This window comes from Talpa europaea (assembly GCF_964194135.1).
Source record: "Talpa europaea genome assembly, chromosome: 8".
NCBI lineage: Eukaryota > Metazoa > Chordata > Mammalia > Eulipotyphla > Talpidae > Talpa > Talpa europaea.
Genome location: NC_140075.1, coordinates 123,901,932 through 123,912,935, shown reverse-complemented (window position 1 = coordinate 123,912,935; position 11,004 = coordinate 123,901,932).

The window sequence follows — 11,004 nt, the reverse complement described above, 5'->3', positions numbered from 1 at the left end:
TGCAAGTTGCTTTCATTCCCCTATTGAGGGAATTTCTACTCTAATTCTTCACAGTGTCATCGCTAAAGTGCTCTGCGCATCCCTGGGGTTCCTCCTGCCCCCCACGCTTGGAACTGTCTCCCCAAGAGTCCAGAGAACCCAACTCCGGGGACGCGGAGACTCCCCTGACTCACAGACACGCCCGCGGGGAGCAGGAGCCTGTTTCTCCTGAGACTCCTTTCTCTTCTCCCGCGTCCCCCGCAGACTCCCCCCCGGGGAGAGGACGTGCGGGGCCTGGACACCCCAGGTTGGGTCCGACCCTCTCTCTGATGTTCACCTTCACACGGACCGGCCAGGAAACAGGCGTCATGAGGCGCAGCCCTCCCGCCACAGAGCGGAGATTGGGTCTCTCTCCTCCTCCGCCTCTCCCGGAGCAGCCAGCCCGAAAGCCCAGGAGTGAAGGACACGATCAGCGCCAGGGCTGGGTCTGGGCAGCCCCGTCTGCATCCTGCCCTGGGCACCCTCAGGCGTCCCGACACCCTCGTCCCCACAGGCCGCAGCAGGCGCGATTCTGAGCACAGTTTTCTCCCTATTTTAAAGTCTATGACAAAAGAAAAGAAAATAATCCAGTCAAAAAATGGGCAGAAGAGCTAAAAAGAAACTTCTCTGAAGAGGAAATGCAAATGGCCAACAGACATGAAAAAACGTTCAACATCACTTGTCATCAGGGAAATGCAAATCAAAACTACCATGAGATACCATCTCACACCAGTGAGAATGGCACATATTAAAAAAAATAGCAACAACAAATGTTGGCGAGGGTGTGGAGAAAAAGGAACTCTCCTGCACTGTTGGTGGGAGTGCAAACTGGTCCAGCCACTGTGGAGAGCTGTGTGGAGATTTCTGGACCTACTAAACATAGAGCTTCCATATGATCCAGCAATTCCACTCGTAGGTATTTACCCAAAGGACACAGAAACATCCATTCCAAAGAGCACCTGCACACCTATGTTTATAGCAGCACTGTTTACAATAGCTAAGCTTTGGAAACAGCCCAAATGCCCAAAAATAGATGACTGGATCAAGAAGATGTGGTACATATATACCATGGAATATTACTCAGCATTCAAAAAAGATAAACACATGCCATTTGCAGCAACATGGATGGCGCTGGAAGGGATCATGCTCAGCGAAATAAGCCAGAAAGAAAAAGAAAAATACCGGATGGTCTCACTCATAGCAGGAATCTAGAAAACTTAAATAAGGGACCAGGAAAATGAATATAAGAAAGTGAAAATCAAAATCAACAAAAAACTATGAACCAGACACACTTTTTGGGGGGGTGGGGGGCGGGAGGGGAAGGATTGGGGTCAGAATGGGGCGTTTGCAATTGTATGGGGGAATATAAAAATAAAGTTTATTATTTAAAAAAAAAAATAAAGTAACAGAACATATTCCCTCCACATTTGTAGTATAAAGGCGCCATCCATAGTGAAGATAAATCTGCCAAAAATGTGACATCACTATATCAGAACTTTCTTATGGAATGCAATTTAATTTAAAGTTTAATTTATGCTACACGTCTCTACAACAAAAACTCTAAGGTTTTTACAAGGAGAGTAAGAAATCTGCATTTATATAGACTAGTGCATGAAATATAACCTAGAAAAGAACATCTGAGCATCTTTCATGTACTTTGCTAAATTTGAAAGTTCAAATATGATAAAATGGTTTTGGTCTATTCTAACTTTGAAGGTTTTGAGAGGAAACCTGCTACAGATTTGAAATTGACTTTAAATTTTTTTTTGTCCCAATTCATTTCAAGATTAAGCCCTGAGTTGGAAGTCCATTTTTCTTACCCACTTATTCAGTTTCTTATCAGCATAAAATATTGGAGGGTTATCCAACTGAATAACAGAACGGGGGGTAAGGAGGTAAGGAGGCAGGGAGAAAAGTAAAAAAAAAAAAATTAAAAAATAAATTAAAAAAAAAATAAAGTCTGTGACAAAAGGTGCACGAACCCCACCCCTCCTCTCAATATAAACCCCCTGATTCTCTGTTCTCCTTCTCCTTAGTTCACATCTGAGTGACCCCCAGGAAGATGGGCCCAGGTGAGGGTCCCTCCCCCACACACACCTGAGTCTCCGTCCCCCACGAGGGCTGAGGCCTCACAGCTGTCACCACGCAGATGCTCAGAGGCTGTCGGGACAGTAACTTCTCTGTGTCCGTCTGAGACACTATTTCCTCCATGTCCACTCACGGTGCCCTGTGCACCAGGCCCTGCACACCTGAGCTACCAGGACATGAGTTTCAGTCATGGAATGACATGTGGGACCCTAAAGGTCATGGGCAACTGAAAGATGGGACAGGTTGGGAGCAGAAACACAAGGCGTTGACAGACGAGGAGGTTCAATCCACCAGTGGCTGTCTTGCCTCAGGGCCCCAAACTCTGGACACCACCCCTCAGGGCAGCCACACTGGTCAGAGGGATTAAAATGGGTATTAACCACACACCTCCCTGCTGTCACTGTACTGCCGCCACTCCCTGTGCACACCTGCGCACAGGTGAGACGCTGACCACACAACATCCTCTGCTGATGTTTAAGAGCCTCCCAAAGTTCTCAGCACTGGCTGAGCAGCTTCCACGCACCCCAGAGTGCACACGGGTCCCGTATCCACAGAAGACCCCATAGAGCAGGTGTGAGCACCGGCACCTGGGCCTGCGTCCTAGTAAGTAACAGGGGCTCAGGGTCACCAGCTCTGGCCCTAATAAGGGACCTGCTCACCCTGTGTCATGACCCCACGTCCCAGGACCCTCCCCGGCTCCTCTGCCCAGACCCAGCCAGAGCTGCTATATAGCAGGACACATGCAAATAGGGCGTCCCCTGCTGCTGAAAACCAGCCCGGCCCGCCCTGCAGCCCGCACAGGAGCCCAGCCCGCACCCAGGGTCCCCTCGGGTCAGCACGGACACGGACACTCGCCATGGAGCGTGGGCTGAGCTGGCTGCTGCTCGTGGCGCTTCTAGGGGGTGATTCCTGGGGGCAGGATCCCTGAGGGGGGGGTAGGAGGGGGAAGCAGTGGGCGAGAGCCGTGTCCTGACGGGCTGTGTCTGTGTTTGCAGGTGTCCAGGGTGAGGCGCAGCTGGTGGAGTCTGGGGGAGACTTGGTGCCGCCTGGGGGTTCCCTCAGACTCTCCTGTGCAGCCTCTGGATTCACCTTCAGCAACTACAATATGCACTGGGTCCGCCAGGCTCCAGGGAAGGGGCTTGAGTGGGTTGCAGTTATGTGGTATGATGGTGACATAAACTACGCAGACTCCGTGAAGGGCCGATTCACCGTCTCCAGAGACAACGCCAAGAACTCGCTGTATCTGCAAATGAGCAGCCTGAGGCCCGAGGACACGGCCATGTATTACTGTGCGAGAGACACAGTGAGGGGAGCGGGTGTGAGCCCAGACACAAACCCTGCAGGACGGGGGCCGGGGCTGGGGGTCCACTGGGGCGTGTCAGGACCCCAGGGTCCCAGGGACACCGGGAGGCCCAGGAGGTTCAGAGCTCAGAGAACAGCCCGGGAGCAGGTGCAGGGGTGGGGGGCAGGTGCTCCTTGTCTGGGGCTCCCTCTGCAAGACCCCAGCTCCCCAGGGCACCATTGCTCTCCTCTGAGAGGCTCCTGTTCCCCACATTCCTGGGGAGCCCCAAGGAGGAGGTGACTCTCTCTGTGCACAGGTGAGACCTCCCCTGGGACGAGACCCCTCACCTGTTCTCACACAGGGGATGCTCCATCAGTCTGCAGGTGATGGGGTCTCAGGTGTGTAGCCCCGAGTCCCTGAGAAGCTGTTGTGTCACTGACACAGTCTGTCCAGTTGCAGACATGGGCTCCACAGGTTCAAGTGCTGTGTGTCCAAGAAGAAAACCCCAGTGACGGCCGTATTTGCAAGTGTCCGGCTATATAGCAGCTCTGGCTGGAGTCTGGGGATAGAGGAACCCAAGGAGGGTCCTGATGACTTTGGGGTAATAACAAACTAAAACAGAAGGAGGGCGGGGCAGCACCCAGGCCCACCACCAGGGGGCGCTCCGAGCTCACAGTCCTGGATTCAGCTCATGGCTCTGGGGGGACATGTTCATGGACGTGACCACCAGCCTCGAGCCGCCGTCCAGTCTGACCTCTGCCCTCTCCTGGAGGGTGTCCATCCCACTGTCCTCGGGTCCAGCCTGGGCTCACTCCCCCAGTGCAATCTGTTGAATAATGTCTGTGCCTCTGAAATTGTGTCAGAACAACTATTGAGTGTTCTGCTCTGAGACCCAGTGGGATCACATCACCGTGGTGTCCACACCCCTGTCACAGGGTCCAAGGGGCCCGCAGGAAGTCCGGTAGGGACTCCTGACCAAGTGTACTGGATCCAGGCCCTGGGACCTGATCCCTGACCCCGTGTGGGGACGGTCCCCTGGCAGCTGGCAGGGACGGGGGTCTGAGGACTCTGCGTGTGTCTCTGTCCTGGCCGGACCCGACTCCTTGTCTGAAAGGCCCCTGGTCAGCTCTGGGGGTCCCGGGTCTCCTGGCCTGACCTCTGGTGTCTGTGACGGGGGCACCTGCCACGAGAGCTCTCGGGTGGACCCTTCTCTGCAGAGTCTCCCGGGTTCCCAGGACTGTTGCTGCTCAGTGTCGTGTGTTTTTCCTTTTTTAAAAAAAAAAAATTATTTATTTATTTATACAGGAACCGGGGTACAGGTCAGATGCGTAGGAGGGTGAGAGGATTCTCCTGAGACAGAGTGGGGAACAGAACAGGCAGACAGATGAAAGACTCTGCTGAGGGAGCAGCGGGTGCAACAGGAGTGGTCTGCCGTGCCATGTGGGCCCCTCACTGGCTGCCCGGCTCGAACGGGCACTGCAGAGCCCGCAGCCAGACTCACAGGTCAGTGTTCAACCTCCTGCGCCACCAGGGGAGGCCCGTGTTATGGTTTTCACAATAAACTTTATGAAAACTTTGCTCCATTCCTGTGAGATTTTGGTGTATTTCACGGGGACGCATGAGTCTGTGGATCTTCCAGGCACAAATCCAGGAACGAAGCTCCCTCCTCCGGCCCAGTGTGGAATGTCCAGCTCCTTCTCCCCGGGTGAGGCCTTTAGTGTCTCTTTCCTCTCGGGATTGCTTTCTCTCCTCACACCCTTTTGGATCCCTGGACACTGGATAACTGCTCTGTGCCCTGTCCACGGTGCTCTGTGTTCTCGGACACGGCCGGGAACCCACAGGGGCGCCGCGTGGCCATAATAATAACACGAATCTGCCCCTGCACGAGCCACGAGCGCGTCCATGTCTCTCCGTCCTGGGCGTGTCTGTGCGTGACGGGCTGACGTGGTCACGGCACTGTCCCCCCCGCCTGCCCCGCTGGCTCCCGGGAATCTCCTCCTCGGGCGAGACCGTGACCGGAGCTGGACCCTCCCCTCCCACTCATGCGCGCCCCGGGGTGGCGCCTTTGGGGGCTGTGCTCACCCTGCGTCCCGCCCCCGCAGGGCCCTTCAGGATCTGACCATCGCCTCTCGGGGAGCTTCTGCTCTCCCTGCGCGGAGGATCGTGTCCGCTGGACGCCCACAGACCCGTGTCTTCTGCCCAGTTTCCTGAAGGGCAGGGGAGAGAGGACGACCCTGTCTCGCTCCCGACCTCCCAGGAAGGGCCTCAGCGTGTCGCCCTGAGCATCCCACAGGCGGTGGCTGGTCACGGATGCTCTCACCATGTGAAGGTCTGTTCCTCCCCCGAGGGCGTCCAGGGCCTGCACCACCCATGGGGGTTGGACTGTGTCGAGCGCTTTCCAGCGTCTGTTGATGTTATCCTGAGGTTCCGTGTTCCTCTTTGTGGCCGTGTTGGATACACTGATGCTCTCTCGGATGTGGAACCAGCCCCGTGCCCAGGATGATCCCCGTGATCCTGGGGACGGTCCCTGGGACGCAGGTCGGGTCCTGCTGGCGAGGACGTTGGGAGGATGTTCCCATCAGTGATCACGAGGGCTCTGGGCCTGTGATGTTCTTTTCTGTGTTGTCTGTGTCCAGTGTCGACCCCCGTGGCCTTTTCTTTCCGAGTAGCTTCGTGTGGGGCGTCCGGGATGGAGCTGAGTGACACCCGTGACCGTGACGTCCGTGTCTTATTCCTGAGCTTCCCGTGACTGCCTCAGATTTTCCCTCTTGCTGTGATGGTGGCTGTGGGGTGGCAGGTGCGGAGCTCACTCCACCTCTGCACGTCATTCATTCCCGCTTTGGAGGAAAATGCTCTGATCTTTATGAGCATCACCGAGACTTTCTGGTTGTCTCTGAGCCTCGTCTCTGCCCTCGCGCTTGAACCTGCCCCGGGAGGGTCTGGGGAGCTGGAATCAGGAGGACGGTGGAGACGCGGCTTCCGGGTCAGGACACACGGATGGTGTCACCAGGTCCCGTTCCTCCGGGGACGAGGTTTCTCTCTCCGCGACGCAGCCCAGACTCGCTCTCCTGCTGGAGAGACACGTGCAGGGACGAGAGGCTCAGGGGTGTCTAATCCCTCCCGGTTCTGGGAGACGACACTGACGGGGAGACCAGGTTCCAGGAGCACAGCCCCCCCGCCTCGTGCAGAGCAGTTCATTCCCTTCATCTCTCTCCCTCGCCCCAAGGCCAGCCTGACTGGACACCCATGGACAGGACCCCAAGCAGAGCTCATCCCCGGTCACTCCCTCCAAATCCTTCTCACCCTCACCGAGTCCCTCCCAGGCCCTGAACAGAGGCCTCAGCAGGAAGTGAGTTGTGACACGTGTTTTCCTCCACACGTGAAAAGTCGGGGCAACAAATAAATACCATACATGCAATTTACCCTTGTCAAGTGCCTAAAACAATTCATTTCCCCGTGTTGTGTGTCCTCACCTTCTTCTTAGTTTACATCCCAATGATCTGCCAGAAATATGGACGCAGGTGAGAGTTTTTCCCCCACACACACCCCTGAGTCTCCGTCCCCCACGAGGGCTGAGGCCTCACAGCTGACACCACGCAGATGCTCAGAGGCTGTCGGGACAGAAACTTCTCTGTGTCCGTCTCTGACACTATTTCCTCAATGTCCACTCACGGTGCCTTGTGCACCAGGCCCTGCACACCTGAGCTACCAGGACATGAGCTTCCGTCATGGAGGGACATGGGGGACCTTAAACGTCATGGGTAACTGAAAGATGGGACAGGTTGGGAGCAGAGACACAACAGGTTTGAAGACGGGGAGGGTAAATCCACCCAGTGGCTGTCTTACCTCAGGGCCCCAAACTCTGGACACCACCCCTCAGGGCAGCCACACTGGGCAGAAGGAATAAAATGGGCATTAACCACACACCTCCCTGTTGTCACGATCCTGATGCGGCTCCCTGTGCACACCTGCCCACAGGTGAGACGCTGACCACACAACATCCTTTGCTGATTTTTGGGGACCTCACAATGTTCTCTGCTCTGGCTAAGCAACTTCCACACAACCCACAGTGCACACAGCCCGTTTCCACAGAAGACCCCACAGAGCACGTGTGAGTGCCAGCACCTTGGCCTGCGTCACAGCAAATAACAGGGGCTCAGTGTCACCAGCTCTGTCCCCTAATGAGGGACCTGCTCATCGTGTGTCATGACCCCACATCCTAGGACCCTCCCCGGCTCCTCTGCCCAGACCCAGCCAGAGCTGCTATATAGCAGGACACATGCAAATAGGGCGTCCCCTGCTGCTGAAAACCAGCCCGGCCTGCCCTGCAGCACGCACAGGAGCCCAGCCCGCACCCAGGGTCCACTCGGGTCAGCACGGACGCGGACACTCGCCATCGAGCGTGGGCTCAGCTGGCTGCTCCTCGTGGCGCTTCTAGGGGGTGATTCCTGGGGGCAGGATCCCTGAGGGGGGGGGCAGGAGGGGGAAGCAGTGGGCGAGAGACATGTCCTGACGGGACGTGTCTGTGTTTGCAGGTGTCCAGGGTGAGGCGCAGCTGGTGGAGTCTGGGGGAGACTTGGTGCCACCTGGGGGGTCTCTCAGACTCTCCTGTGCAGCCTCCGGATTCACCTTCAGCAACTACTACATGAACTGGGTCCGCCAGGCTCCAGGGAAGGGGCTCGAGTGGGTTGTGAGTATCAGTGAACGTGGTAGTTACATATACTACGCAGACTCCGTGAAGGGCCGATTCACCATCTCCAGAGACAACGCCAAGAACTCGCTGTATCTGCAAATGAGCAGCCTGAGGCCCGAGGACACGGCCGTGTATTACTGTGCGGGAGACACAGTGAGGGGAGCGGGTGTGAGCCCAGACACAAACCCTGCAGGACGGGGGGCGGGGCTGGGGGTCCACTGGGGTGTGTCAGGACCCCAGGGGCTCAGGGACACTGTCACCGGGAGGCCCAGGAGGCTCAGAGCTCAGAGCACAGCCCGGGAGCAGGTGCAGGGGTGGGGGGCAGGGGCTTCCTGTTAACACAAAGATTGAAAGGGGTGTCTGAGCAGATCTGAGTGTGGCAGACAATGAACAGCGATAGTCTGAAATCTGGTTTCCAAAGGAATATGCTGAAACAACAGTACAGTGAGAATATCAGTGGATATGGGAAAACATCAGGAATGTTCCACACCCCTCATGAGAAAATAACTGCTGGAAACCAGAGTAAAAACAAACTCACTCTCATCCCGCGGACACGAGCGTCTCCACAGAAAAGGCCGGAAGGTCCCAACATGCCTCACGGTCATAACAAGCTCCTCGAGCAAGGGCAGTTCCCCAAGTCATGGTGGACTCAATGCGACGATCCTGAGACTTTCAGGTTGTTCCTTGCTGGCTGCAGAGTCCAAACCCTGCGTGGATGGTGGATTTGCACTCCCTGGAGAATCAGCACAGGAGACGAGCAAATACAACAATCAAATCAAAATAAATCACGGACATGATGTAAAATGTGAAAGAATCAAACCCTGACGTGAACAAGGAGAAGACTTTTATGTCATGGGGTGTGGACGGGGCCCTGGGGTGGCACCACAGAAATGACCCGGTTCCAGCAGGAATTGTTTTCTAGACGCGTCACATCAAAACTGTAAACTCTGCAAAAGCAAATGACTTAACAAGAGGATGCGAGCAACAGCCCTGGGTGATAACGGGGTGTGATCGTGGGAGATGTGTCCATTCCAGAAAAGGCCACCATTTTCCGATGAGCTTCAGAATCACGCAGTGAGTGTTGGCTCCAGGGCCCGTCTCGGGAACACACGCCTCAGGGGTTTGAAACACGTGCCTTCCAGCACGACTGATTATGAACCGGTTTCCAATATTCTCCACGTCCTCCAATGTGTAACCAGCCACCCTTGATAGACCTGAGGGGACGGAGCCCGGCACACGTCCCCACCAGAGAAGGCCTGAGGCGCCCCGAGGCGAAATGGTCCGAGAGACGCACCCCCCATGCTGTTCCCGTGGCCCCGGGACCCCGGGTTCCGTATAGGAACTAGGAGGCCGCCCTCGACCTCCCGGTGCCCGCGGAGCCTGGTGTCGTCGCCGGGCGTGACCTCCTGAGTCTCGTCGTGGGCAGCACCTGTGTCTGTTTTCTGAATGACGCGTCCCTCGGGAAACCCGCGGCCGTGTTCATGTGCCGAGCAGCCACGTCCACACAGACGGGAGAACTCAGAAAGGGCTGGGCCCTGGCTGATGATCAAACACAAGGTCTGAAACGACGGAAAAGGGAAATCACAGGATGGCGGATGTGACGATCACATCAGGAATTTCTGATGCATCAATAAGGGCCCGCGGAGACCCTCAGTAGGAGACACTCGCGCCCCGTCGGGGTCTGTGTCTCCTCATTCCCCTCCCGTCCCCTCCCGTCGCCCGGCGCCGTCTGGTCCTTGCGGAACCCGGCCCGGTGGGAGCTGGACTGCGGCAGAGGAGAAGCTCAGCCTCTCCCCTTGAGGTGCTTCTGGGTGGGCTGGGCACACGGTCTCCCTCCTGTGGGGGCGTCACCTCCGCGCGTCTCCCTGGGAGACGTGACCATGAACGGGGTGAGTCTCGTCAGCTGCCTTCTCTGCAGCGGCTGATCTGGGCCGTGATTTTATCTCCATCTGCTGAGATGGACAATGACCTGGACGGACCATCCACGTCCATCCCTCCCGTGTCCTGGAGTGAACACCCCTGGGTGCTGTGAAGGCTCCTCTGCTCATGCTGTTCACTCCACTGCTGAGGCTTTTTACTCTGTGCTTCTCAGGACGCGGGTCTGCAGTGTCTCTTCTGTTTGTGATGACCTTCTCTGCTCTCGTGTCGGGATCCCGGGGGCCTCATGCTGGGCACTTGGCAGCGCAGCCTCCACCTGAGTTTCGGGAACGGCCAGAGCAGGATGGACACTGGTTCCCCTTGAGGGCTTGGTGGACTCACCGGGGAACCAGCAGGCCCTGTGCCTTCATTTTGGGGGACTTGGATGACTGTTCAACTCTCTCCCTTGTCATTGGTCTGTCCTGGTCCTGTTTCTCCTGATTCCGTCTGGGCAGGATTTATGCTTCTCACACGGGCTCCGTTTATTCCAGCTTCTCCAACGTGCTGCCCAGACCAGGGGAGCGGCCCAGGGGAGCCTCTTTCCAGGTGTCTGCTGCGGCCTCTCCTCCTCCTTGTCTCCTTCCAGTTATTGGGGTTTCCTTCTGTTTTTCCAGCGGGGGCCCAGATGTTGTCAACCATGTTTGCTTTCTCAGTACCCCCCTCTGCCCCGATGGCGCGTGTGAACTGTCCCTTCACGTGTGTCTCACTGACGTGGCTCCAAGTGTCCTTGTCTCCTTCCTGCTCCTGCCACTCGGAGTCACGTGCTCTGCCTTGGTCATCGCTGCAGCTACAATGACAGGTTATTTAATGGAGCCCCTTCTTGCTGGTGATGAGGTCCTGGCCCTGGGGATCCAGACCCCCTGTGTGGTGTTGGGGTGTCCAAGGCTGACTTACATTCCCTGGCGCCATCCTAGCTCTGTCTGTGCTCTGCTGACTGCAGGGCCTTCCTTAGTCATAGCGCAGTTACAGGCACTTGTCTAAATACAACACATTTTACCGAAACCTG